At 41.7% G+C, this 22,729-nt stretch overlaps 23 pseudogenes; all 23 read left to right on the plus strand.

The window, feature by feature from the left end:
* Positions 1 to 610: 610 nt before the first annotated feature.
* On the plus strand, positions 611 to 729 carry LOC137111308 (5S ribosomal RNA; annotated as a pseudogene).
* An 868-nt stretch (positions 730 to 1,597) lies between these two features.
* LOC137110160 (5S ribosomal RNA) lies at positions 1,598 to 1,716 on the plus strand (annotated as a pseudogene).
* An 857-nt stretch (positions 1,717 to 2,573) lies between these two features.
* Positions 2,574 to 2,692, plus strand: LOC137110024 (5S ribosomal RNA; annotated as a pseudogene).
* An 857-nt stretch (positions 2,693 to 3,549) lies between these two features.
* LOC137110172 (5S ribosomal RNA) lies at positions 3,550 to 3,668 on the plus strand (annotated as a pseudogene).
* An 857-nt stretch (positions 3,669 to 4,525) lies between these two features.
* LOC137110025 (5S ribosomal RNA) lies at positions 4,526 to 4,644 on the plus strand (annotated as a pseudogene).
* An 867-nt stretch (positions 4,645 to 5,511) lies between these two features.
* Positions 5,512 to 5,630, plus strand: LOC137110850 (5S ribosomal RNA; annotated as a pseudogene).
* An 857-nt stretch (positions 5,631 to 6,487) lies between these two features.
* On the plus strand, positions 6,488 to 6,606 carry LOC137110322 (5S ribosomal RNA; annotated as a pseudogene).
* Positions 6,607 to 7,463: 857 nt separating this feature from the next.
* On the plus strand, positions 7,464 to 7,582 carry LOC137110152 (5S ribosomal RNA; annotated as a pseudogene).
* Positions 7,583 to 8,439: 857 nt separating this feature from the next.
* Positions 8,440 to 8,558, plus strand: LOC137110767 (5S ribosomal RNA; annotated as a pseudogene).
* An 857-nt stretch (positions 8,559 to 9,415) lies between these two features.
* On the plus strand, positions 9,416 to 9,534 carry LOC137110786 (5S ribosomal RNA; annotated as a pseudogene).
* Positions 9,535 to 10,391: 857 nt separating this feature from the next.
* Positions 10,392 to 10,510, plus strand: LOC137110401 (5S ribosomal RNA; annotated as a pseudogene).
* Positions 10,511 to 11,368: 858 nt separating this feature from the next.
* LOC137110957 (5S ribosomal RNA) lies at positions 11,369 to 11,477 on the plus strand (annotated as a pseudogene).
* Positions 11,478 to 12,345: 868 nt separating this feature from the next.
* LOC137111309 (5S ribosomal RNA) lies at positions 12,346 to 12,464 on the plus strand (annotated as a pseudogene).
* Positions 12,465 to 13,332: 868 nt separating this feature from the next.
* Positions 13,333 to 13,441, plus strand: LOC137110958 (5S ribosomal RNA; annotated as a pseudogene).
* Positions 13,442 to 14,309: 868 nt separating this feature from the next.
* On the plus strand, positions 14,310 to 14,428 carry LOC137110241 (5S ribosomal RNA; annotated as a pseudogene).
* Positions 14,429 to 15,296: 868 nt separating this feature from the next.
* On the plus strand, positions 15,297 to 15,415 carry LOC137111310 (5S ribosomal RNA; annotated as a pseudogene).
* Positions 15,416 to 16,283: 868 nt separating this feature from the next.
* LOC137110087 (5S ribosomal RNA) lies at positions 16,284 to 16,402 on the plus strand (annotated as a pseudogene).
* Positions 16,403 to 17,259: 857 nt separating this feature from the next.
* Positions 17,260 to 17,378, plus strand: LOC137110184 (5S ribosomal RNA; annotated as a pseudogene).
* Positions 17,379 to 18,235: 857 nt separating this feature from the next.
* LOC137110026 (5S ribosomal RNA) lies at positions 18,236 to 18,354 on the plus strand (annotated as a pseudogene).
* Positions 18,355 to 19,221: 867 nt separating this feature from the next.
* On the plus strand, positions 19,222 to 19,340 carry LOC137110930 (5S ribosomal RNA; annotated as a pseudogene).
* An 857-nt stretch (positions 19,341 to 20,197) lies between these two features.
* On the plus strand, positions 20,198 to 20,316 carry LOC137111289 (5S ribosomal RNA; annotated as a pseudogene).
* An 857-nt stretch (positions 20,317 to 21,173) lies between these two features.
* Positions 21,174 to 21,292, plus strand: LOC137110027 (5S ribosomal RNA; annotated as a pseudogene).
* Positions 21,293 to 22,149: 857 nt separating this feature from the next.
* LOC137111290 (5S ribosomal RNA) lies at positions 22,150 to 22,268 on the plus strand (annotated as a pseudogene).
* The last annotated feature ends 461 nt before the right edge of the window (positions 22,269 to 22,729 follow it).

The raw sequence follows: 22,729 nt of genomic DNA on the forward strand, positions 1-22,729 counted from the left end.
ACACTTCCTGGAGTTTTAAAAGTACGGTTCCCAACAGCTAGCGAGGCTCTTTCTGGCATCAGCACCTGTTTGCTGTTCTTGGTTTCCAAACCTTATTTAGCATTTTTGAATTGTTAGGTTTTGTGCCGTGGTTTTGTTTATAAATTGTATATTTTGTAAATAGTATTAAATCTGTAGGGGTGGACTGCCATTTTTCTTTTGATTGTTTTCTCTTGTTTTCACATTAGGGAGTTAGGGTTAGCGACTGTCTTTTGGTTTGTTTCTTTCTATCAGGCTAGCTAGCACTTTCTGTGGGAAATTGCTTATTTTGTTTATTATGTTGGCCTTGGTTCGCCCTGAGTTGTAGTGTCATGTTTTGTTTGACACTTTCTTTCGTTTAAAATAAATATCATTCTGTTGGAACATCTCGATCCTGGATTTTGGTTTGGGGATCGGAGAGGGAACATGCTAATTTATCTTTGTATGTTGCACCCTGACCCCCTAGACAGGGGCGTAACAGACCAGTACAGTTATAGTACTTTGTACTTTGCCACATTTATCTTCTTCTTAGCAAGTGTCATGCATTCTGCTTCTCCAGCGTTTTTAAGAGCTGTTGATGATATCAAATGCAGCTTACGGCCACACCGCTCTCTAAACGCCCGATCTCGTCCGATCTCGGCAGCCAAATAGAGCCGGGCCTGGTTAGTACTTGGTAGGAAGACCGCCTGGGAATACCAGGTGCTGTAAGCTTTTTTGCTTGGGTTTACGGGCAGCACAAGCTGGTGTTACTGCCTATTTATTCATAGAAATTGTTCTATATTTTCATCAAATTTTGTTCTTTAATTGCTGTTTTGCTACTTTATTGGTTTGCCGACCATCGTGCTTCATTACTAGTAGACCATGTTACGGTCCTGGCCATATGTGTTGTTTTTATTTTCTTGTTCTTATAGGTGCCCTGCCTGATTGGCCGGATTGGGGGGCAGTACAGGAAGCTGATTGGTCCATCCTACACTTCCTGGAGTTTTAAAAGTACGGTTCCCAACAGCTAGCGAGGCTCTTTCTGGCATCAGCACCTGTTTGCTGTTCTTGGTTTCCAAACCTTATTTAGCATTTTTGAATTGTTAGGTTTTGTGCCGTGGTTTTGTTTATAAATTGTATATTTTGTAAATAGTATTAAATCTGTAGGGGTGGACTGCCATTTTTCTTTTGATTGTTTTCTCTTATTTTCACATTAGGGAGTTAGGGTTAGCGACTGTCTTTTGGTTTGTTTCTTTCTATCAGGCTAGCTAGCACTTTCTGTGGGAAATGGCTTATTTTGTTTATTATGTTGGCCTTGGTTCGCCCTGAGTTGTAGTGTCATGTTTTGTTTGACACTTTCTTTCGTTTAAAATAAATATCATTCTGTTGGAACATCTCAATCCTGGATTTTGGTTTGGGGATCGGAGAGGGAACATGCAAATTTATCTTTGTATGTTTCACCCTGATCCCCTAGACAGGGGCGTAACAGACCAGTACAGTTATAGTACTTTGTACTTTGCCACATTTATCTTCTTCTTAGCAAGTGTCATGCATTCTGCTTCTCCAGCGTTTTTAAGAGCTGTTGATGATGTCAAATGCAGCTTACGGCCACACCGCTCTCTAAGCGCCCGATCTCGTCCGATCTCGGCAGCCAAATAGAGCCGGGCCTGGTTAGTACTTGGTAGGAAGACCGCCTGGGAATACCAGGTGCTGTAAGCTTTTTTGCTTGGGTTTACGGGCAGCACAAGCTGGTGTTACTGCCTATTTATTCGTAGAAATTGTTCTATATTTTCATCAAATTTTGTTCTTTCATTGCTGTTTTGCTACTTTATTGGTTTGCCAACCATCGTGCTTCATTACTAGTAGACCATGTTACGGTCCTGGCCATATGTGTTGTTTTTATTTTCTTGTTCTTATAGGTGCCCTGCCTGATTGGCCGGATTGGGGGGCAGTACCGGAAGCTGAGTGGTCCATCCTACACTTCCTGGAGTTTTAAAAGTACGGTTCCCAACAGCTAGCGAGGCTCTTTCTGGCATCAGCACCTGTTTGCTGTTCTTGGTTTCCAAACCTTATTTAGTATTTCTGAATTGTTAGGTTTTGTGCCGTGGTTTTGTTTATAAATTGTATATTTTGTAAATAGTATTAAATCTGTAGGGGTGAACTACCATTTTCTTTGGACTGTTTTCACATTAGGGAGTTAGGGTTAGCGACTGTCTTTTGGTTTGTTTATTTCTATCAGGCTAGCTAGCACTTTCTGTGGGAAATGGCTTATTTTGTTTATTATGTTGGCCTTGGTTCGCCCTGAGTTGTAGTGTCATGTTTTGTTTGACACTTTCTTTCGTTTAAAATAAATATCATTCTGTTGGAACATCTCGATCCTGGATTTTGGTTTGGGGATCGGAGAGGGAACATGCTAATTTATCTTTGTATGTTGCACCCTGACCCCCTAGACAGGGGCGTAACAGACCAGTACAGTTATAGTACTTTGTACTTTGCCACATTTATCTTCTTCTTAGCAAGTGTCATGCATTCTGCTTCTCCAGCGTTTTTAAGAGCTGTTGATGATGTCAAATGCAGCTTATGGCCACACCGCTCTCTAAGCGCCCGATCTCGTCAGATCTCGGCAGCCAAATAGAGCCGGGCCTGGTTAGTACTTGGTAGGAAGACCGCCTGGGAATACCAGGTGCTGTAAGCTTTTTTGCTTGGGTTTACGGCCAGCACAAGCTGGTGTTACTGCCTATTTATTCATAGAAATTGTTCTATATTTTCATCAAATTTTGTTCTTTCATTGCTGTTTTGCTACTTGATTGGTTTGTCAACCATCGTGCTTCATTACTAATAGACCATGTTACGGTCCTGGCCATATGTGTTGTTTTTATTTTCTTGTTCTTATAGGTGCCCTGCCTGATTGGCCGGATTGGGGGGCAGTACAGGAAGCTGATTGGTCCATCCTACACTTCCTGGAGTTTTAAAAGTACGGTTCCCAACAGCTAGCGAGGCTCTTTCTGGCATCAGCACCTGTTTGCTGTTCTTGGTTTCCAAACCTTATTTAGCATTTTTGAATTGTTAGGTTTTGTGCCGTGGTTTTGTTTATAAATTGTATATTTTGTAAATAGTATTAAATCTGTAGGGGTGAACTGCCATTTTCTTTGGACTGTTTTCACATTAGGGAGTTAGGGTTAGCGACTGTCTTTTGGTTTGTTTATTTCTATCAGGCTAGCTAGCACTTTCTGTGGGAAATGGCTTATTTTGTTTATTATGTTGGCCTTGGTTCGCCCTGAGTTGTAGTGTCATGTTTTGTTTGACACTTTCTTTCGTTTAAAATAAATATCATTCTGTTGGAACATCTCGATCCTGGATTTTGGTTTGGGGATCGGAGAGGGAACATGCTAATTTATCTTTGTATGTGGCACCCTGACCCCCTAGACAGGGGCGTAACAGACCAGTACAGTTATAGTACTTTGTACTTTGCCACATTTATCTTCTTCTTAGCAAGTGTCATGCATTCTGCTTCTCCAGCGTTTTTAAGAGCTGTTGATGATGTCAAATGCAGCTTACGGCCACACCGCTCTCTAAGCGCCCGATCTCGTCCGATCTCGGCAGCCAAATAGAGCCGGGCCTGGTTAGTACTTGGTAGGAAGACCGCCTGGGAATACCAGGTGCTGTAAGCTTTTTTGCTTGGGTTTACGGGCAGCACAAGCTGGTGTTACTGCCTATTTATTCATAGAAATTGTTCTATATTTTCATCAAATTTTGTTCTTTCATTGCTGTTTTGCTACTTTATTGGTTTGTCAACCATCGTGCTTCATTACTAATAGACCATGTTACGGTCCTGGCCATATGTGTTGTTTTTATTTTCTTGTTCTTATAGGTGCCCTGCCTGATTGGCCGGATTGGGGGGCAGTACCGGAAGCTGAGTGGTCCATCCTACACTTCCTGGAGTTTTAAAAGTACGGTTCCCAACAGCTAGCGAGGCTCTTTCTGGCATCAGCACCTGTTTGCTGTTCTTGGTTTCCAAACCTTATTTAGTATTTCTGAATTGTTAGGTTTTGTGCCGTGGTTTTGTTTATAAATTGTATATTTTGTAAATAGTATTAAATCTGTAGGGGTTAACTACCATTTTCTTTGGACTGTTTTCACATTAGGGAGTTAGGGTTAGCGACTGTCTTTTGGTTTGTTTATTTCTATCAGGCTAGCTAGCACTCTCTGTGGGAAATGGCTTATTTTGTTTATTATGTTGGCCTTGGTTCGCCCTGAGTTGTAGTGTCATGTTTTGTTTGACACTTTCTTTCGTTTAAAATAAATATCATTCTGTTGGAACATCTCGATCCTGGATTTTGGTTTGGGGATCGGAGAGGGAACATGCTAATTTATCTTTGTATGTGGCACCCTGACCCCCTAGACAGGGGCGTAACAGACCAGTACAGTTATAGTACTTTGTACTTTGCCACATTTATCTTCTTCTTAGCAAGTGTCATGCATTCTGCTTCTCCAGCGTTTTTAAGAGCTGTTGATGATGTCAAATGCAGCTTATGGCCACACCGCTCTCTAAGCGCCCGATCTCGTCAGATCTCGGCAGCCAAATAGAGCCGGGCCTGGTTAGTACTTGGTAGGAAGACCGCCTGGGAATACCAGGTGCTGTAAGCTTTTTTGCTTGGGTTTACGGCCAGCACAAGCTGGTGTTACTGCCTATTTATTCATAGAAATTGTTCTATATTTTCATCAAATTTTGTTCTTTCATTTCTGTTTTGCTACTTTATTGGTTTGTCAACCATCTTGCTTCATTACTAGTAGACCATGTTACGGTCCTGGCCATATGTGTTGTTTTTATTTTGTTGTTCTTATAGGTGCCCTGCCTGATTGGCCGGATTTGGGGGAAGTACAGGAAGCTGATTGGTCCATCCTACACTTCCTGGAGTTTTAAAAGTACGGTTCCCAACAGCTAGCGAGGCTCTTTCTGGCAGCAGCACCTGTTTGCTGTTCTTGCTTTCCAAACCTTATTTAGCATTTTTGAATTGTTAGGTTTTGTGCCGTGGTTTTGTTTATAAATTGTATATTTTGTAAATAGTATTAAATCTGTAGGGGTGGACTGCCATTTTCTTTTGATTGTTTTCTCTTGTTTTCACATTAGGGAGTTAGGGTTAGCGACTGTCTTTTGGTTTGTTTATTTCTATCAGGCTAGCTAGCACTTTCTGTGGGAAATGGTTTATTTTGTTTATTATGTTGGCCTTGGTTCGCCCTGAGTTGTAGTGTCATGTTTTGTTTGACACTTTCTTTCGTTTAAAATAGATATCATTCTGTTGGAACATCTCGATCCTGGATTTTGGTTTGGGGATCGGAGAGGGAACATGCTAATTTATCTTTGTATGTTGCACCCTGACCCCCTAGACAGAGGCGTAACAGACCAGTACAGTTATAGTACTTTGTACTTTGCCACATTTATCTTCTTCTTAGCAAGGGTCATGCATTCTGCTTCTCCAGCGTTTTTGAGAGCTGTTGATGATGTCAAATGCAGCTTACGGCCACACTGCTCTCTAAGCGCCCGATCCCGTCCGATCTCGGCAGCCAAATAGGGCCGGGCCTTGTTAGTACTTGGTAGGAAGACCGCCTGGGAATACCACGTGCTGTAAGCTTCTTTGCTTGGGTTTACGGGCAGCACAAGCTGGTGTTACTGCCTATTTATTCATAGAAATTGTTCTATATTTTCATCAAATTTTGTTCTTTCATTGCTGTTTTGCTACTTTATTGGTTTGCCAACCATCGTGCTTCATTACTAGTAGACCATGTTACGGTCCTGGCCATATGTGTTGTTTTTATTTTCTTGTTCTTATAGGTGCCCTGCCTGATTGGCCGGATTGGGGGGCAGTACAGGAAGCTGATTGGTCCATCCTACACTTCCTGGAGTTTTAAAAGTACGGTTCCCAACAGCTAGCGAGGCTCTTTCTGGCATCAGCACCTGTTTGCTGTTCTTGGTTTCCAAACCTTATTTAGCATTTTTGAATTGTTAGGTTTTGTGCCGTGGTTTTGTTTATAAATTGTATATTTTGTAAATAGTATTAAATCTGTAGGGGTGAACTGCCATTTTCTTTGGACTGTTTTCACATTAGGGAGTTAGGGTTAGCGACTATCTTTTGGTTTGTTTCTTTCTATCAGGCTAGCTAGCACTTTCTGTGGGAAATGGCTTATTTTGTTTATTATGTTGGCCTTGGTTCGCCCTGAGTTGTAGTGTCATGTTTTGTTTGACACTTTCTTTCGTTTAAAATAAATATCATTCTGTTGGAACATCTCGATTCTGGATTTTGGTTTGGGGATCGGAGAGGGAACATGCTAATTTATCTTTGTATGTTGCACCCTGACCCCCTAGACAGGGGCGTAACAGACCAGTACAGTTATAGTACTTTGTACTTTGCCACATTTATCTTCTTCTTAGCAAGTGTCATGCATTCTGCTTCTCCAGCGTTTTTAAGAGCTGTTGATGATGTCAAATGCAGCTTACGGCCACACCGCTCTCTGAGCGCCCGATCTCGTCCGATCTCAGCAGCCAAATAGGGCCGGGCCTGGTTAGTACTTGGAAGGAAGACCGCCTGGGAATACCAGGTGCTGTAAGCTTTTTTGCTTGGGTTTACGGGCAGCTCAAGCTGGTGTTACTGCCTATTTATTCATAGAAATTGTTCTATATTTTCATCAAATTTTGTTCTTTCATTGCTGTTTTGCTACTTTATTGGTTTGTCAACCATCGTGCTTCATTACTAGTAGACCATGTTACGGTCATGGCCATATGTGTTGTTTTTATTTTCTTGTTCTTATAGGTGCCCTGCCTGATTGGCTGGATTTGGGGGAAGTACAGGAAGCTGATTGGTCCATCCTACACTTCCTGGAGTTTTAAAAGTACGGTTCCCAACAGCTAGCGAGGCTCTTTCTGTCAGCAGCACCTGTTTGCTGTTCTTGGTTTCCAAATCTTATTTAGCATTTTTAAATTGTTAGGTTTTGTGCCGTGGTTTTGTTTATAAATTGTATATTTTGTAAATAGTATTAAATCTGTAGGGGTGAACTGCCATTTTCTTTGGACTGTTTTCACATTAGGGAGTTAGGGTTAGCGACTGTCTTTTGGTTTGTTTATTTCTATCAGGCTAGCTAGCACTCTCTGTGGGAAATGGCTTATTTTGTTTATTATGTTGGCCTTGGTTCGCCCTGAGTTGTAGTGTCATGTTTTGTTTGACACTTTCTTTCGTTTAAAATAAATATCATTCTGTTGGAACATCTCGATCCTGGATTTTGGTTTGGGGATCGGAGAGGGAACATGCTAATTTATCTTTGTATGTGGCACCCTGACCCCCTAGACAGGGGCGTAACAGACCAGTACAGTTATAGTACTTTGTACTTTGCCACATTTATCTTCTTCTTAGCAAGTGTCATGCATTCTGCTTCTCCAGCGTTTTTAAGAGCTGTTGATGATGTCAAATGCAGCTTACGGCCACACTGCTCTCTAAGCGCCCGATCTCGTCCGATCTCGGCAGCCAAATAGAGCCGGGCCTGGTTAGTACTTGGTAGGAAGACCGCCTGGGAATACCAGGTGCTGTAAGCTTTTTTGCTTGGGTTTACGGGCAGCACAAGCTGGTGTTACTGCCTATTTATTCATAGAAATTGTTCTATATTTTCATCAAATTTTGTTCTTTCATTGCTGTTTTGCTACTTTATTGGTTTGTCAACCATCGTGCTTCATTACTAATAGACCATGTTACGGTCCTGGCCATATGTGTTGTTTTTATTTTCTTGTTCTTATAGGTGCCCTGCCTGATTGGCCGGATTGGGGGGCAGTACCGGAAGCTGAGTGGTCCATCCTACACTTCCTGGAGTTTTAAAAGTACGGTTCCCAACAGCTAGCGAGGCTCTTTCTGGCATCAGCACCTGTTTGCTGTTCTTTGTTTCCAAACCTTATTTAGTATTTCTGAATTGTTAGGTTTTGTGCCGTGGTTTTGTTTATAAATTGTATATTTTGTAAATAGTATTAAATCTGTAGGGGTGAACTACCATTTTCTTTGGACTGTTTTCACATTAGGGAGTTAGGGTTAGCGACTGTCTTTTGGTTTGTTTATTTCTATCAGGCTAGCTAGCACTTTCTGTGGGAAATGGCTTATTTTGTTTATTATGTTGGCCTTGGTTCGCCCTGAGTTGTAGTGTCATGTTTTGTTTGACACTTTCTTTCGTTTAAAATAAATATCATTCTGTTGGAACATCTCAATCCTGGATTTTGGTTTGGGGATCGGAGAGGGAACATGCAAATTTATCTTTGTATGTTTCACCCTGACCCCCTAGACAGGGGCGTAACAGACCAGTACAGTTATAGTACTTTGTACTTTGCCACATTTATCTTCTTCTTAGCAAGTGTCATGCATTCTGCTTCTCTAGCGTTTTTAAGAGCTGTTGATGATGTCAAATGCATGTTACGGCCACACCGCTCTCTAAGCGCCCGATCTCGTCCGATCTCGGCAGCCAAATAGGGCCGGGCCTGGTTAGTACTTGGTAGGAAGACCGCCTGGGAATACTAGGTGCTGTAAGCTTTTTTGCTTGGGTTTACGGGCAGCTCAAGCTGGTGTTACTGCCTATTTATTCATAGAAATTGTTCTATATTTTCATCAAATTTTGTTCTTTCATTGCTGTTTTGCTACTTTATTGGTTTGCCAACCATCGTGCTTCATTACTAGTAGACCATGTTACGGTCCTGGCCATATGTGTTGTTTTTATTTTCTTGTTCTTATAGGTGCCCTGCCTGATTGGCCGGATTGGGGGGCAGTACAGGAAGATGATTGGTCCATCCTACACTTCCTGGAGTTTTAAAAGTACGGTTCCCAACAGCTAGCGAGGCTCTTTCTGGCATCAGCACCTGTTTGCTGTTCTTGGTTTCCAAACCTTATTTAGCATTTTTGAATTGTTAGGTTTTGTGCCGTGGTTTTGTTTATAAATTGTATATTTTGTAAATAGTATTAAATCTGTAGGGGTGAACTGCCATTTTCTTTGGACTGTTTTCACATTAGGGAGTTAGGGTTAGCGACTGTCTTTTGGTTTGTTTATTTCTATCAGGCTAGCTAGCACTTTCTGTGGGAAATGGCTTATTTTGTTTATTATAGTGGCCTTGGTTCGCCCTGAGTTGTAGTGTCATGTTTTGTTTGACACTTTCTTTCGTTTAAAATAAATATCATTCTGTTGGAACATCTCGATCCTGGATTTTGGTTTGGGGATCGGAGAGGGAACATGCTAATTTATCTTTGTATGTTGCACCCTGACCCCCTAGAAAGGGGCGTAACAGACCAGTACAGTTATAGTACTTTGTACTTTGAAACATTTATCTTCTTCTTAGCAAGTGTCATGCATTCTGCTTCTCCAGCGTTTTTAAGAGCTGTTGATGATATCAAATGCATGTTACGGCCACACCGCTCTCTAAGCGCCCGATCTCGTCCGATCTCGGCAGCCAAATAGGGCCGGGCCTGGTTAGTACTTGGTAGGAAGACTGCCTGGGAATACCAGGTGCTGTAAGCTTTTTTGCTTGGGTTTACGGGCAGCTCAAGCTGGTGTTACTGCCTATTTATTCATAGAAATTGTTCTATATTTTCATCAAATTTTGTTCTTTCATTGCTGTTTTGCTACTTTATTGGTTTGTCAACCATCGTGCTTCATTACTAGTAGACCATGTTACGGTCCTGGCCATATGTGTTGTTTTTATTTTCTTGTTCTTATAGGTGCCCTGCCTGATTGGCCGGATTTGGGGGAAGTACAGGATGCTGATTGGTCCATCCTACACTTCCTGGAGTTTTAAATGTACGGTTCCCAACAGCTAGCGAGGCTCTTTCTGGCAGCAGCACCTGTTTGCTGTTCTTGGTTTCCAAATCTTATTTAGCATTTTTGCATTGTTAGGTTTTGTGCCGTGGTTTTGTTTATAAATTGTATATTTTGTAAATAGTATTAAATCTGTAGGGGTGAACTGCCATTTTCTTTGGACTGTTTTCACATTAGGGAGTTAGGGTTAGCGACTGTCTTTTGGTTTGTTTTTTTCTATCAGGCTAGCTAGCACTTTCTGTGGGAAATGGCTTATTTTGTTTATTATGTTGGCCTTGGTTCGCCCTGAGTTGTAGTGTCATGTTTTGTTTGACACTTTCTTTCGTTTAAAATAAATATCATTCTGTTGGAACATCTCGATCCTGGATTTTGGTTTGAGGATCGGAGAGGGAACATGCAAATTTATCTTTGTATGTTTCACCCTGACCCCCTAGACAGGGGCGTAACAGACCAGTACAGTTATAGTACTTTGTACTTTGCCACATTTATCTTCTTCTTAGCAAGTGTCATGCATTCTGCTTCTCTAGCGTTTTTAAGAGCTGTTGATGATGTCAAATGCATGTTACGGCCACACCGCTCTCTAAGCGCCCGATCTCGTCCGATCTCGGCAGCCAAATAGGGCCGGGCCTGGTTAGTACTTGGTAGGAAGACCGCCTGGGAATACCAGGTGCTGTAAGCTTTTTTTGCTTGGGTTTACGGGCAGCTCAAGCTGGTGTTACTGCCTATTTATTCATAGAAATTGTTCTATATTTTCATCAAATTTTGTTCTTTCATTGCTGTTTTGCTACTTTATTGGTTTGTCAACCATCGTGCTTCATTACTAGTAGACCATGTTACGGTCCTGGCCATATGTGTTGTTTTTATTTTCTTGTTCTTATAGGTGCCCTGCCTGATTGGCCGGATTTGGGGGAAGTACAGGAAGCTGATTGGTCCATCCTACACTTCCTGGAGTTTTAAAAGTACGGTTCCCAACAGCTAGCGAGGCTCTTTCTGGCAGCAGCACCTGTTTGCTGTTCTTGGTTTCCAAATCTTATTTAGCATTTTTGAATCGTTAGGTTTTGTGCCGTGGTTTTGTTTATAAATTGTATATTTTGTAAATAGTATTAAATCTGTAGGGGTGAACTGCCATTTTCTTTGAACTGTTTTCACATTAGGGAGTTAGGGTTAGCGACTGTCTTTTGGTTTGTTTCTTTCTATCAGGCTAGCTAGCACTTTCTGTGGGAAATTGCTTATTTTGTTTATTATGTTGGCCTTGGTTCGCCCTGAGTTGTAGTGTCATGTTTTGTTTGACACTTTCTTTCGTTTAAAATAAATATCATTCTGTTGGAACATCTCGATCCTGGATTTTGGTTTGGGGATCGGAGAGGGAACATGCTAATTTATCTTTGTATGTTGCACCCTGACCCCCTAGACAGGGGCGTAACAGACCAGTACAGTTATAGTACTTTGTACTTTGCCACATTTATCTTCTTCTTAGCAAGTGTCATGCATTCTGCTTCTCCAGCGTTTTTAAGAGCTGTTGATGATATCAAATGCAGCTTACGGCCACACCGCTCTCTAAACGCCCGATCTCGGCAGCCAAATAGAGCCGGGCCTGGTTAGTACTTGGTAGGAAGACCGCCTGGGAATACCAGGTGCTGTAAGCTTTTTTGCTTGGGTTTACGGGCAGCACAAGCTGGTGTTACTGCCTATTTATTCGTAGAAATTGTTCTATATTTTCATCAAATTTTGTTCTTTCATTGCTGTTTTGCTACTTTATTGGTTTGCCGACCATCGTGCTTCATTACTAGTAGACCATGTTACGGTCCTGGCCATATGTGTTGTTTTTATTTTCTTGTTCTTATAGGTGCCCTGCCTGATTGGCCGGATTGGGGGGCAGTACAGGAAGCTGATTGGTCCATCCTACACTTCCTGGAGTTTTAAAAGTACGGTTCCCAACAGCTAGCGAGGCTCTTTCTGGCATCAGCACCTGTTTGCTGTTCTTGGTTTCCAAACCTTATTTAGCATTTTTGAATTGTTAGGTTTTGTGCCGTGGTTTTGTTTATAAATTGTATATTTTGTAAATAGTATTAAATCTGTAGGGGTGGACTGCCATTTTTCTTTTGATTGTTTTCTCTTGTTTTCACATTAGGGAGTTAGGGTTAGCGACTGTCTTTTGGTTTGTTTCTTTCTATCAGGCTAGCTAGCACTTTCTGTGGGAAATTGCTTATTTTGTTTATTATGTTGGCCTTGGTTCGCCCTGAGTTGTAGTGTCATGTTTTGTTTGACACTTTCTTTCGTTTAAAATAAATATCATTCTGTTGGAACATCTCGATCCTGGATTTTGGTTTGGGGATCGGAGAGGGAACATGCTAATTTATCTTTGTATGTTGCACCCTGACCCCCTAGACAGGGGCGTAACAGACCAGTACAGTTATAGTACTTTGTACTTTGCCACATTTATCTTCTTCTTAGCAAGTGTCATGCATTCTGCTTCTCCAGCGTTTTTAAGAGCTGTTGATGATATCAAATGCAGCTTACGGCCACACCGCTCTCTAAACGCCCGATCTCGTCCGATCTCGGCAGCCAAATAGAGCCGGGCCTGGTTAGTACTTGGTAGGAAGACCGCCTGGGAATACCAGGTGCTGTAAGCTTTTTTGCTTGGGTTTACGGGCAGCACAAGCTGGTGTTACTGCCTATTTATTCATAGAAATTGTTCTATATTTTCATCAAATTTTGTTCTTTAATTGCTGTTTTGCTACTTTATTGGTTTGCCGACCATCGTGCTTCATTACTAGTAGACCATGTTACGGTCCTGGCCATATGTGTTGTTTTTATTTTCTTGTTCTTATAGGTGCCCTGCCTGATTGGCCGGATTGGGGGGCAGTACAGGAAGCTGATTGGTCCATCCTACACTTCCTGGAGTTTTAAAAGTACGGTTCCCAACAGCTAGCGAGGCTCTTTCTGGCATCAGCACCTGTTTGCTGTTCTTGGTTTCCAAACCTTATTTAGCATTTTTGAATTGTTAGGTTTTGTGCCGTGGTTTTGTTTATAAATTGTATATTTTGTAAATAGTATTAAATCTGTAGGGGTGGACTGCCATTTTTCTTTTGATTGTTTTCTCTTGTTTTCACATTAGGGAGTTAGGGTTAGCGACTGTCTTTTGGTTTGTTTCTTTCTATCAGGCTAGCTAGCACTTTCTGTGGGAAATTGCTTATTTTGTTTATTATGTTGGCCTTGGTTCGCCCTGAGTTGTAGTGTCATGTTTTGTTTGACACTTTCTTTCGTTTAAAATAAATATCATTCTGTTGGAACATCTCGATCCTGGATTTTGGTTTGGGGATCGGAGAGGGAACATGCTAATTTATCTTTGTATGTTGCACCCTGACCCCCTAGACAGGGGCGTAACAGACCAGTACAGTTATAGTACTTTGTACTTTGCCACATTTATCTTCTTCTTAGCAAGTGTCATGCATTCTGCTTCTCCAGCGTTTTTAAGAGCTGTTGACGATATCAAATGCAGCTTACGGCCACACCGCTCTCTAAACGCCCGATCTCGGCAGCCAAATAGAGCCGGGCCTGGTTAGTACTTGGTAGGAAGACCGCCTGGGAATACCAGGTGCTGTAAGCTTTTTTGCTTGGGTTTACGGGCAGCACAAGCTGGTGTTACTGCCTATTTATTCGTAGAAATTGTTCTATATTTTCATCAAATTTTGTTCTTTCATTGCTGTTTTGCTACTTTATTGGTTTGCCGACCATCGTGCTTCATTACTAGTAGACCATGTTACGGTCCTGGCCATATGTGTTGTTTTTATTTTCTTGTTCTTATAGGTGCCCTGCCTGATTGGCCGGATTGGGGGGCAGTACAGGAAGCTGATTGGTCCATCCTACACTTCCTGGAGTTTTAAAAGTACGGTTCCCAACAGCTAGCGAGGCTCTTTCTGGCATCAGCACCTGTTTGCTGTTCTTGGTTTCCAAACCTTATTTAGCATTTTTGAATTGTTAGGTTTTGTGCCGTGGTTTTGTTTATAAATTGTATATTTTGTAAATAGTATTAAATCTGTAGGGGTGGACTGCCATTTTTCTTTTGATTGTTTTCTCTTGTTTTCACATTAGGGAGTTAGGGTTAGCGACTGTCTTTTGGTTTGTTTCTTTCTATCAGGCTAGCTAGCACTTTCTGTGGGAAATTGCTTATTTTGTTTATTATGTTGGCCTTGGTTCGCCCTGAGTTGTAGTGTCATGTTTTGTTTGACACTTTCTTTCGTTTAAAATAAATATCATTCTGTTGGAACATCTCGATCCTGGATTTTGGTTTGGGGATCGGAGAGGGAACATGCTAATTTATCTTTGTATGTTGCACCCTGACCCCCTAGACAGGGGCGTAACAGACCAGTACAGTTATAGTACTTTGTACTTTGCCACATTTATCTTCTTCTTAGCAAGTGTCATGCATTCTGCTTCTCCAGCGTTTTTAAGAGCTGTTGATGATATCAAATGCAGCTTACGGCCACACCGCTCTCTAAACGCCCGATCTCGTCCGATCTCGGCAGCCAAATAGAGCCGGGCCTGGTTAGTACTTGGTAGGAAGACCGCCTGGGAATACCAGGTGCAGTAAGCTTTTTTGCTTGGGTTTACGGGCAGCACAAGCTGGTGTTACTGCCTATTTATTCGTAGAAATTGTTCTATATTTTCATCAAATTTTGTTCTTTCATTGCTGTTTTGCTACTTTATTGGTTTGCCGACCATCGTGCTTCATTACTAGTAGACCATGTTACGGTCCTGGCCATATGTGTTGTTTTTATTTTCTTGTTCTTATAGGTGCCCTGCCTGATTGGCCGGATTGGGGGGCAGTACAGGAAGCTGATTGGTCCATCCTACACTTCCTGGAGTTTTAAAAGTACGGTTCCCAACAGCTAGCGAGGCTCTTTCTGGCATCAGCACCTGTTTGCTGTTCTTGGTTTCCAAACCTTATTTAGCATTTTTGAATTGTTAGGTTTTGTGCCGTGGTTTTGTTTATAAATTGTATATTTTGTAAATAGTATTAAATCTGTAGGGGTGGACTGCCATTTTTCTTTTGATTGTTTTCTCTTGTTTTCACATTAGGGAGTTAGGGTTAGCGACTGTTTTTTGGTTTGTTTCTTTCTATCAGGCTAGCTAGCACTTTCTGTGGGAAATTGCTTATTTTGTTTATTATGTTGGCCTTGGTTCGCCCTGAGTTGTAGTGTCATGTTTTGTTTGACACTTTCTTTCGTTTAAAATAAATATCATTCTGTTGGAACATCTCGATCCTGGATTTTGGTTTGGGGATCGGAGAGGGAACATGCTAATTTATCTTTGTATGTTGCACCCTGACCCCCTAGACAGGGGCGTAACAGACCAGTACAGTTATAGTACTTTGTACTTTGCCACATTTATCTTCTTCTTAGCAAGTGTCATGCATTCTGCTTCTCCAGCGTTTTTAAGAGCTGTTGATGATATCAAATGCAGCTTACGGCCACACCGCTCTCTAAACGCCCGATCTCGTCCGATCTCGGCAGCCAAATAGAGCCGGGCCTGGTTAGTACTTGGTAGGAAGACCGCCTGGGAATACCAGGTGCTGTAAGCTTTTTTGCTTGGGTTTACGGGCAGCACAAGCTGGTGTTACTGCCTATTTATTCATAGAAATTGTTCTATATTTTCATCAAATTTTGTTCTTTAATTGCTGTTTTGCTACTTTATTGGTTTGCCGACCATCGTGCTTCATTACTAGTAGACCATGTTACGGTCCTGGCCATATGTGTTGTTTTTATTTTCTTGTTCTTATAGGTGCCCTGCCTGATTGGCCGGATTGGGGGGCAGTACAGGAAGCTGATTGGTCCATCCTACACTTCCTGGAGTTTTAAAAGTACGGTTCCCAACAGCTAGCGAGGCTCTTTCTGGCATCAGCACCTGTTTGCTGTTCTTGGTTTCCAAACCTTATTTAGCATTTTTGAATTGTTAGGTTTTGTGCCGTGGTTTTGTTTATAAATTGTATATTTTGTAAATAGTATTAAATCTGTAGGGGTGGACTGCCATTTTTCTTTTGATTGTTTTCTCTTGTTTTCACATTAGGGAGTTAGGGTTAGCGACTGTCTTTTGGTTTGTTTCTTTCTATCAGGCTAGCTAGCACTTTCTGTGGGAAATGGCTTATTTTGTTTATTATGTTGGCCTTGGTTCGCCCTGAGTTGTAGTGTCATGTTTTGTTTGACACTTTCTTTCGTTTAAAATAAATATCATTCTGTTGGAACATCTCAATCCTGGATTTTGGTTTGGGGATCGGAGAGGGAACATGCAAATTTATCTTTGTATGTTTCACCCTGATCCCCTAGACAGGGGCGTAACAGACCAGTACAGTTATAGTACTTTGTACTTTGCCACATTTATCTTATTCTTAGCAAGAGTCATGCATTCTGCTTCTCTAGCGTTTTTAAGAGCTGTTGATGATGTCAAATGCAGCTTACGGCCACACCGCTCTCTAAGTGCCCGATCTCGTCCGATCTCGGCAGCCAAATAGAGCCGGGCCTGGTTAGTACTTGGTAGGAAGACCGCCTGGGAATACCAGGTGCTGTAAGCTTTTTTGCTTGGGTTTACGGGCAGCACAAGCTGGTGTTACTGCCTATTTATTCGTAGAAATTGTTCTATATTTTCATCAAATTTTGTTCTTTCATTGCTGTTTTGCTACTTTATTGGTTTGCCAACCATCGTGCTTCATTACTAGTAGACCATGTTACGGTCCTGGCCATATGTGTTGTTTTTATTTTCTTGTTCTTATAGGTGCCCTGCCTGATTGGCCGGATTGGGGGGCAGTACAGGAAGCTGATTGGTCCATCCTACACTTCCTGGAGTTTTAAAAGTACGGTTCCCAACAGCTAGCGAGGCTCTTTCTGGCATCAGCACCTGTTTGCTGTTCTTGGTTTCCAAACCTTATTTAGCATTTTTGAATTGTTAGGTTTTGTGCCGTGGTTTTGTTTATAAATTGTATATTTTGTAAATAGTATTAAATCTGTAGGGGTGAACTGCCATTTTCTTTGGACTGTTTTCACATTAGGGAGTTAGGGTTAGCGACTGTCTTTTGGTTTGTTTATTTCTATCAGGCTAGCTAGCACTCTCTGTGGGAAATGGCTTATTTTGTTTATTATGTTGGCCTTGGTTCGCCCTGAGTTGTAGTGTCATGTTTTGTTTGACACTTTCTTTCGTTTAAAATAAATATCATTCTGTTGGAACATCTCGATCCTGGATTTTGGTTTGGGGATCGGAGAGGGAACATGCTAATTTATCTTTGTATGTGGCACCCTGACCCCCTAGACAGGGGCGTAACAGACCAGTACAGTTATAGTACTTTGTACTTTGCCACATTTATCTTCTTCTTAGCAAGTGTCATGCATTCTGCTTCTCCAGCGTTTTTAAGAGCTGTTGATGATGTCAAATGCAGCTTACGGCCACACCGCTCTCTAAGCGCCCGATCTCGTCCGATCTCGGCAGCCAAATAGAGCCGGGCCTGGTTAGTACTTGGTAGGAAGACCGCCTGGGAATACCAGGTGCTGTAAGCTTTTTTGCTTGGGTTTACGGGCAGCACAAGCTGGTGTTACTGCCTATTTATTCGTAGAAATTGTTCTATATTTTCATCAAATTTTGTTCTTTCATTGCTGTTTTGCTACTTTATTGGTTTGCCAACCATCGTGCTTCATTACTAGTAGACCATGTTACGGTCCTGGCCATATGTGTTGTTTTTATTTTCTTGTTCTTATAGGTGCCCTGCCTGATTGGCCGGATTGGGGGGCAGTACCGGAAGCTGAGTGGTCCATCCTACACTTCCTGGAGTTTTAAAAGTACGGTTCCCAACAGCTAGCGAGGCTCTTTCTGGCATCAGCACCTGTTTGCTGTTCTTGGTTTCCAAACCTTATTTAGTATTTCTGAATTGTTAGGTTTTGTGCCGTGGTTTTGTTTATAAATTGTATATTTTGTAAATAGTATTAAATCTGTAGGGGTGAACTACCATTTTCTTTGGACTGTTTTCACATTAGGGAGTTAGGGTTAGCGACTGTCTTTTGGTTTGTTTATTTCTATCAGGCTAGCTAGCACTTTCTGTGGGAAATGGCTTATTTTGTTTATTATGTTGGCCTTGGTTCGCCCTGAGTTGTAGTGTCATGTTTTGTTTGACACTTTCTTTCGTTTAAAATAAATATCATTCTGTTGGAACATCTCGATCCTGGATTTTGGTTTGGGGATCGGAGAGGGAACATGCTAATTTATCTTTGTATGTTGCACCCTGACCCCCTAGACAGGGGCGTAACAGACCAGTACAGTTATAGTACTTTGTACTTTGCCACATTTATCTTCTTCTTAGCAAGTGTCATGCATTCTGCTTCTCCAGCGTTTTTAAGAGCTGTTGATGATGTCAAATGCAGCTTATGGCCACACCGCTCTCTAAGCGCCCGATCTCGTCAGATCTCGGCAGCCAAATAGAGCCGGGCCTGGTTAGTACTTGGTAGGAAGACCGCCTGGGAATACCAGGTGCTGTAAGCTTTTTTGCTTGGGTTTACGGCCAGCACAAGCTGGTGTTACTGCCTATTTATTCATAGAAATTGTTCTATATTTTCATCAAATTTAGTTCTTTCATTTCTGTTTTGCTACTTTATTGGTTTGTCAACCATCTTGCTTCATTACTAGTAGACCATGTTACGGTCCTGGCCATATGTGTTGTTTTTATTTTGTTGTTCTTATACGTGCCCTGCCTGATTGGCCGGATTTGGGGGAAGTACAGGAAGCTGATTGGTGCATCCTACACTTCCTGGAGTTTTAAAAGTACGGTTCCCAACAGCTAGCGAGGCACTTTCTGGCAGCAGCACCTGTTTGCTGTTCTTGGTTTCCAAACCTTATTTAGCATTTTTGAATTGTTAGGTTTTGTGCCGTGGTTTTGTTTATAAATTGTGTATTTTGTAAATAGTATTAAATCTGTAGGGGTGAACAGCCATTTTCTTTTGATTGTTTTCTCTTGTTTTCACATTAGGGAGTTAGGGTTAGCGACTGTCTTTTGGTTTGTTTATTTCTATCAGGCTAGCTAGCACTTTCTGTGGGAAATGGCTTATTTTGTTTATTATGTTGGCCTTGGTTCGCCCTGAGTTGTAGTGTCATGTTTTGTTTGACACTTTCTTTCGTTTAAAATAAATATCATTCTGTTGGAACATCTCGATCCTGGATTTTGGTTTGGGGATCGGAGAGGGAACATGCTAATTTATCTTTGTATGTTGCACCCTGACCCCCTAGACAGAGGCGTAACAGACCAGTACAGTTATAGTACTTTGTACTTTGCCACATTTATCTTCTTCTTAGCAAGGGTCATGCATTCTGCTTCTCCAGCGTTTTTGAGAGCTGTTGATGATGTCAAATGCAGCTTACGGCCACACTGCTCTCTAAGCGCCCGATCCCGTCCGATCTCGGCAGCCAAATAGGGCCGGGCCTTATTAGTACTTGGTAGGAAGACCGCCTGGGAATACCACGTGCTGTAAGCTTCTTTGCTTGGGTTTACGGGCAGCACAAGCTGGTGTTACTGCCTATTTATTCATAGAAATTGTTCTATATTTTCATCAAATTTTGTTCTTTCATTGCTGTTTTGCTACTTGATTGGTTTGTCAACCATCGTGCTTCATTACTAATAGACCATGTTACGGTCCTGGCCATATGTGTTGTTTTTATTTTCTTGTTCTTATAGGTGCCCTGCCTGATTGGCCGGATTGGGGGGCAGTACAGGAAGCTGATTGGTCCATCCTACACTTCCTGGAGTTTTAAAAGTACGGTTCCCAACAGCTAGCGAGGCTCTTTCTGGCATCAGCACCTGTTTGCTGTTCTTGGTTTCCAAACCTTATTTAGCATTTTTGAATTGTTAGGTTTTGTGCCGTGGTTTTGTTTATAAATTGTATATTTTGTAAATAGTATTAAATCTGTAGGGGTGAACTGCCATTTTCTTTGGACTGTTTTCACATTAGGGAGTTAGGGTTAGCGACTGTCTTTTGGTTTGTTTATTTCTATCAGGCTAGCTAGCACTTTCTGTGGGAAATGGCTTATTTTGTTTATTATGTTGGCCTTGGTTCGCCCTGAGTTGTAGTGTCATGTTTTGTTTGACACTTTCTTTCGTTTAAAATAAATATCATTCTGTTGGAACATCTCGATCCTGGATTTTGGTTTGGGGATCGGAGAGGGAACATGCTAATTTATCTTTGTATGTGGCACCCTGACCCCCTAGACAGGGGCGTAACAGACCAGTACAGTTATAGTACTTTGTACTTTGCCACATTTATCTTCTTCTTAGCAAGTGTCATGCATTCTGCTTCTCCAGCGTTTTTAAGAGCTGTTGATGATGTCAAATGCAGCTTACGGCCACACCGCTCTCTAAGCGCCCGATCTCGTCCGATCTCGGTAGCCAAATAGAGCCGGGCCTGGTTAGTACTTGGTAGGAAGACCGCCTGGGAATACCAGGTGCTGTAAGCTTTTTTGCTTGGGTTTACGGGCAGCACAAGCTGGTGTTACTGCCTATTTATTCATAGAAATTGTTCTATATTTTCATCAAATTTTGTTCTTTCATTGCTGTTTTGCTACTTTATTGGTTTGTCAACCATCGTGCTTCATTACTAATAGACCATGTTACGGTCCTGGCCATATGTGTTGTTTTTATTTTCTTGTTCTTATAGGTGCCCTGCCTGATTGGCCGGATTGGGGGGCAGTACCGGAAGCTGAGTGGTCCATCCTACACTTCCTGGAGTTTTAAAAGTAAGGTTCCCAACAGCTAGCGAGGCTCTTTCTGGCATCAGCACCTGTTTGCTGTTCTTGGTTTCCAAACCTTATTTAGTATTTCTGAATTGTTAGGTTTTGTGCCGTGGTTTTGTTTATAAATTGTATATTTTGTAAATAGTATTAAATCTGTAGGGGTGAACTACCATTTTCTTTGGACTGTTTTCACATTAGGGAGTTAGGGTTAGCGACTGTCTTTTGGTTTCTTTATTTCTATCAGGCTAGCTAGCACTTTCTGTGGGAAATGGCTTATTTTGTTTATTATGTTGGCCTTGGTTCGCCCTGAGTTGTAGTGTCATGTTTTGTTTGACACTTTCTTTCGTTTAAAATAAATATCATTCTGTTGGAACATCTCGATCCTGGATTTTGGTTTGGGGATCGGAGAGGGAACATGCTAATTTATCTTTGTATGTTGCACCCTGACCCCCTAGACAGGGGCGTAACAGACCAGTACAGTTATAGTACTTTGTACTTTGCCACATTTATCTTCTTCTTAGCAAGTGTCATGCATTCTGCTTCTCCAGCGTTTTTAAGAGCTGTTGATGATGTCAAATGCAGCTTATGGCCACACCGCTCTCTAAGCGCCCGATCTCGTCAGATCTCGGCAGCCAAATAGAGCCGGGCCTGGTTAGTACTTGGTAGGAAGACCGCCTGGGAATACCAGGTGCTGTAAGCTTTTTTGCTTGGGTTTACGGGCAGCACAAGCTGGTGTTACTGCCTATTTATTCGTAGAAATTGTTCTATATTTTCATCAAATTTTGTTCTTTCATTGCTGTTTTGCTACTTTATTGGTTTGCCAACCATCGTGCTTCATTACTAGTAGACCATGTTACGGTCCTGGCCATATGTGTTGTTTTTATTTTCTTGTTCTTATAGGTGCCCTGCCTGATTGGCCGGATTTGGGGGAAGTACAGGAAGCTGATTGGTGCATCCTACACTTCCTGGAGTTTTAAAAGTACGGTTCCCAACAGCTAGCGAGGCACTTTCTGGCAGCAGCACCTGTTTGCTGTTCTTGGTTTCCAAACCTTATTTAGCATTTTTGAATTGTTAGGTTTTGTGCCGTGGTTTTGTTTATAAATTGTGTATTTTGTAAATAGTATTAAATCTGTAGGGGTGAACTGCCATTTTCTTTGGACTGTTTTCACATTAGGGAGTTAGGGTTAGCGACTGTCTTTTGGTTTGTTTATTTCTATCAGGCTAGCTAGCACTTTCTGTGGGAAATGGCTTATTTTGTTTATTATGTTGGCCTTGGTTCGCCCTGAGTTGTAGTGTCATGTTTTGTTTGACACTTTCTTTCGTTTAAAATAAATATCATTCTGTTGGAACATCTCGATCCTGGATTTTGGTTTGGGGATCGGAGAGGGAACATGCTAATTTATCTTTGTATGTGGCACCCTGACCCCCTAGACAGGGGCGTAAAAGACCAGTACAGTTATAGTACTTTGTACTTTGCCACATTTATCTTCTTCTTAGCAAGTGTCATGCATTCTGCTTCTCCAGCGTTTTTAAGAGCTGTTGATGATGTCAAATGCAGCTTACGGCCACACCGCTCTCTAAGCGCCCGATCTCGTCCGATCTCGGTAGCCAAATAGAGCCGGGCCTGGTTAGTACTTGGTAGGAAGACCGCCTGGGAATACCAGGTGCTGTAAGCTTTTTTGCTTGGGTTTACGGGCAGCACAAGCTGGTGTTACTGCCTATTTATTCATAGAAATTGTTCTATATTTTCATCAAATTTTGTTCTTTCATTGCTGTTTTGCTACTTTATTGGTTTGTCAACCATCGTGCTTCATTACTAATAGACCATGTTACGGTCCTGGCCATATGTGTTGTTTTTATTTTCTTGTTCTTATAGGTGCCCTGCCTGATTGGCCGGATTGGGGGGCAGTACCGGAAGCTGAGTGGTCCATCCTACACTTCCTGGAGTTTTAAAAGTACGGTTCCCAACAGCTAGCGAGGCTCTTTCTGGCATCAGCACCTGTTTGCTGTTCTTGGTTTCCAAACCTTATTTAGTATTTCTGAATTGTTAGGTTTTGTGCCGTGGTTTTGTTTATAAATTGTATATTTTGTAAATAGTATTAAATCTGTAGGGGTGAACTACCATTTTCTTTGGACT

This window comes from Channa argus, unplaced genomic scaffold, assembly GCF_033026475.1.
Source record: "Channa argus isolate prfri unplaced genomic scaffold, Channa argus male v1.0 Contig009, whole genome shotgun sequence".
Lineage (NCBI taxonomy): Eukaryota > Metazoa > Chordata > Actinopteri > Anabantiformes > Channidae > Channa > Channa argus.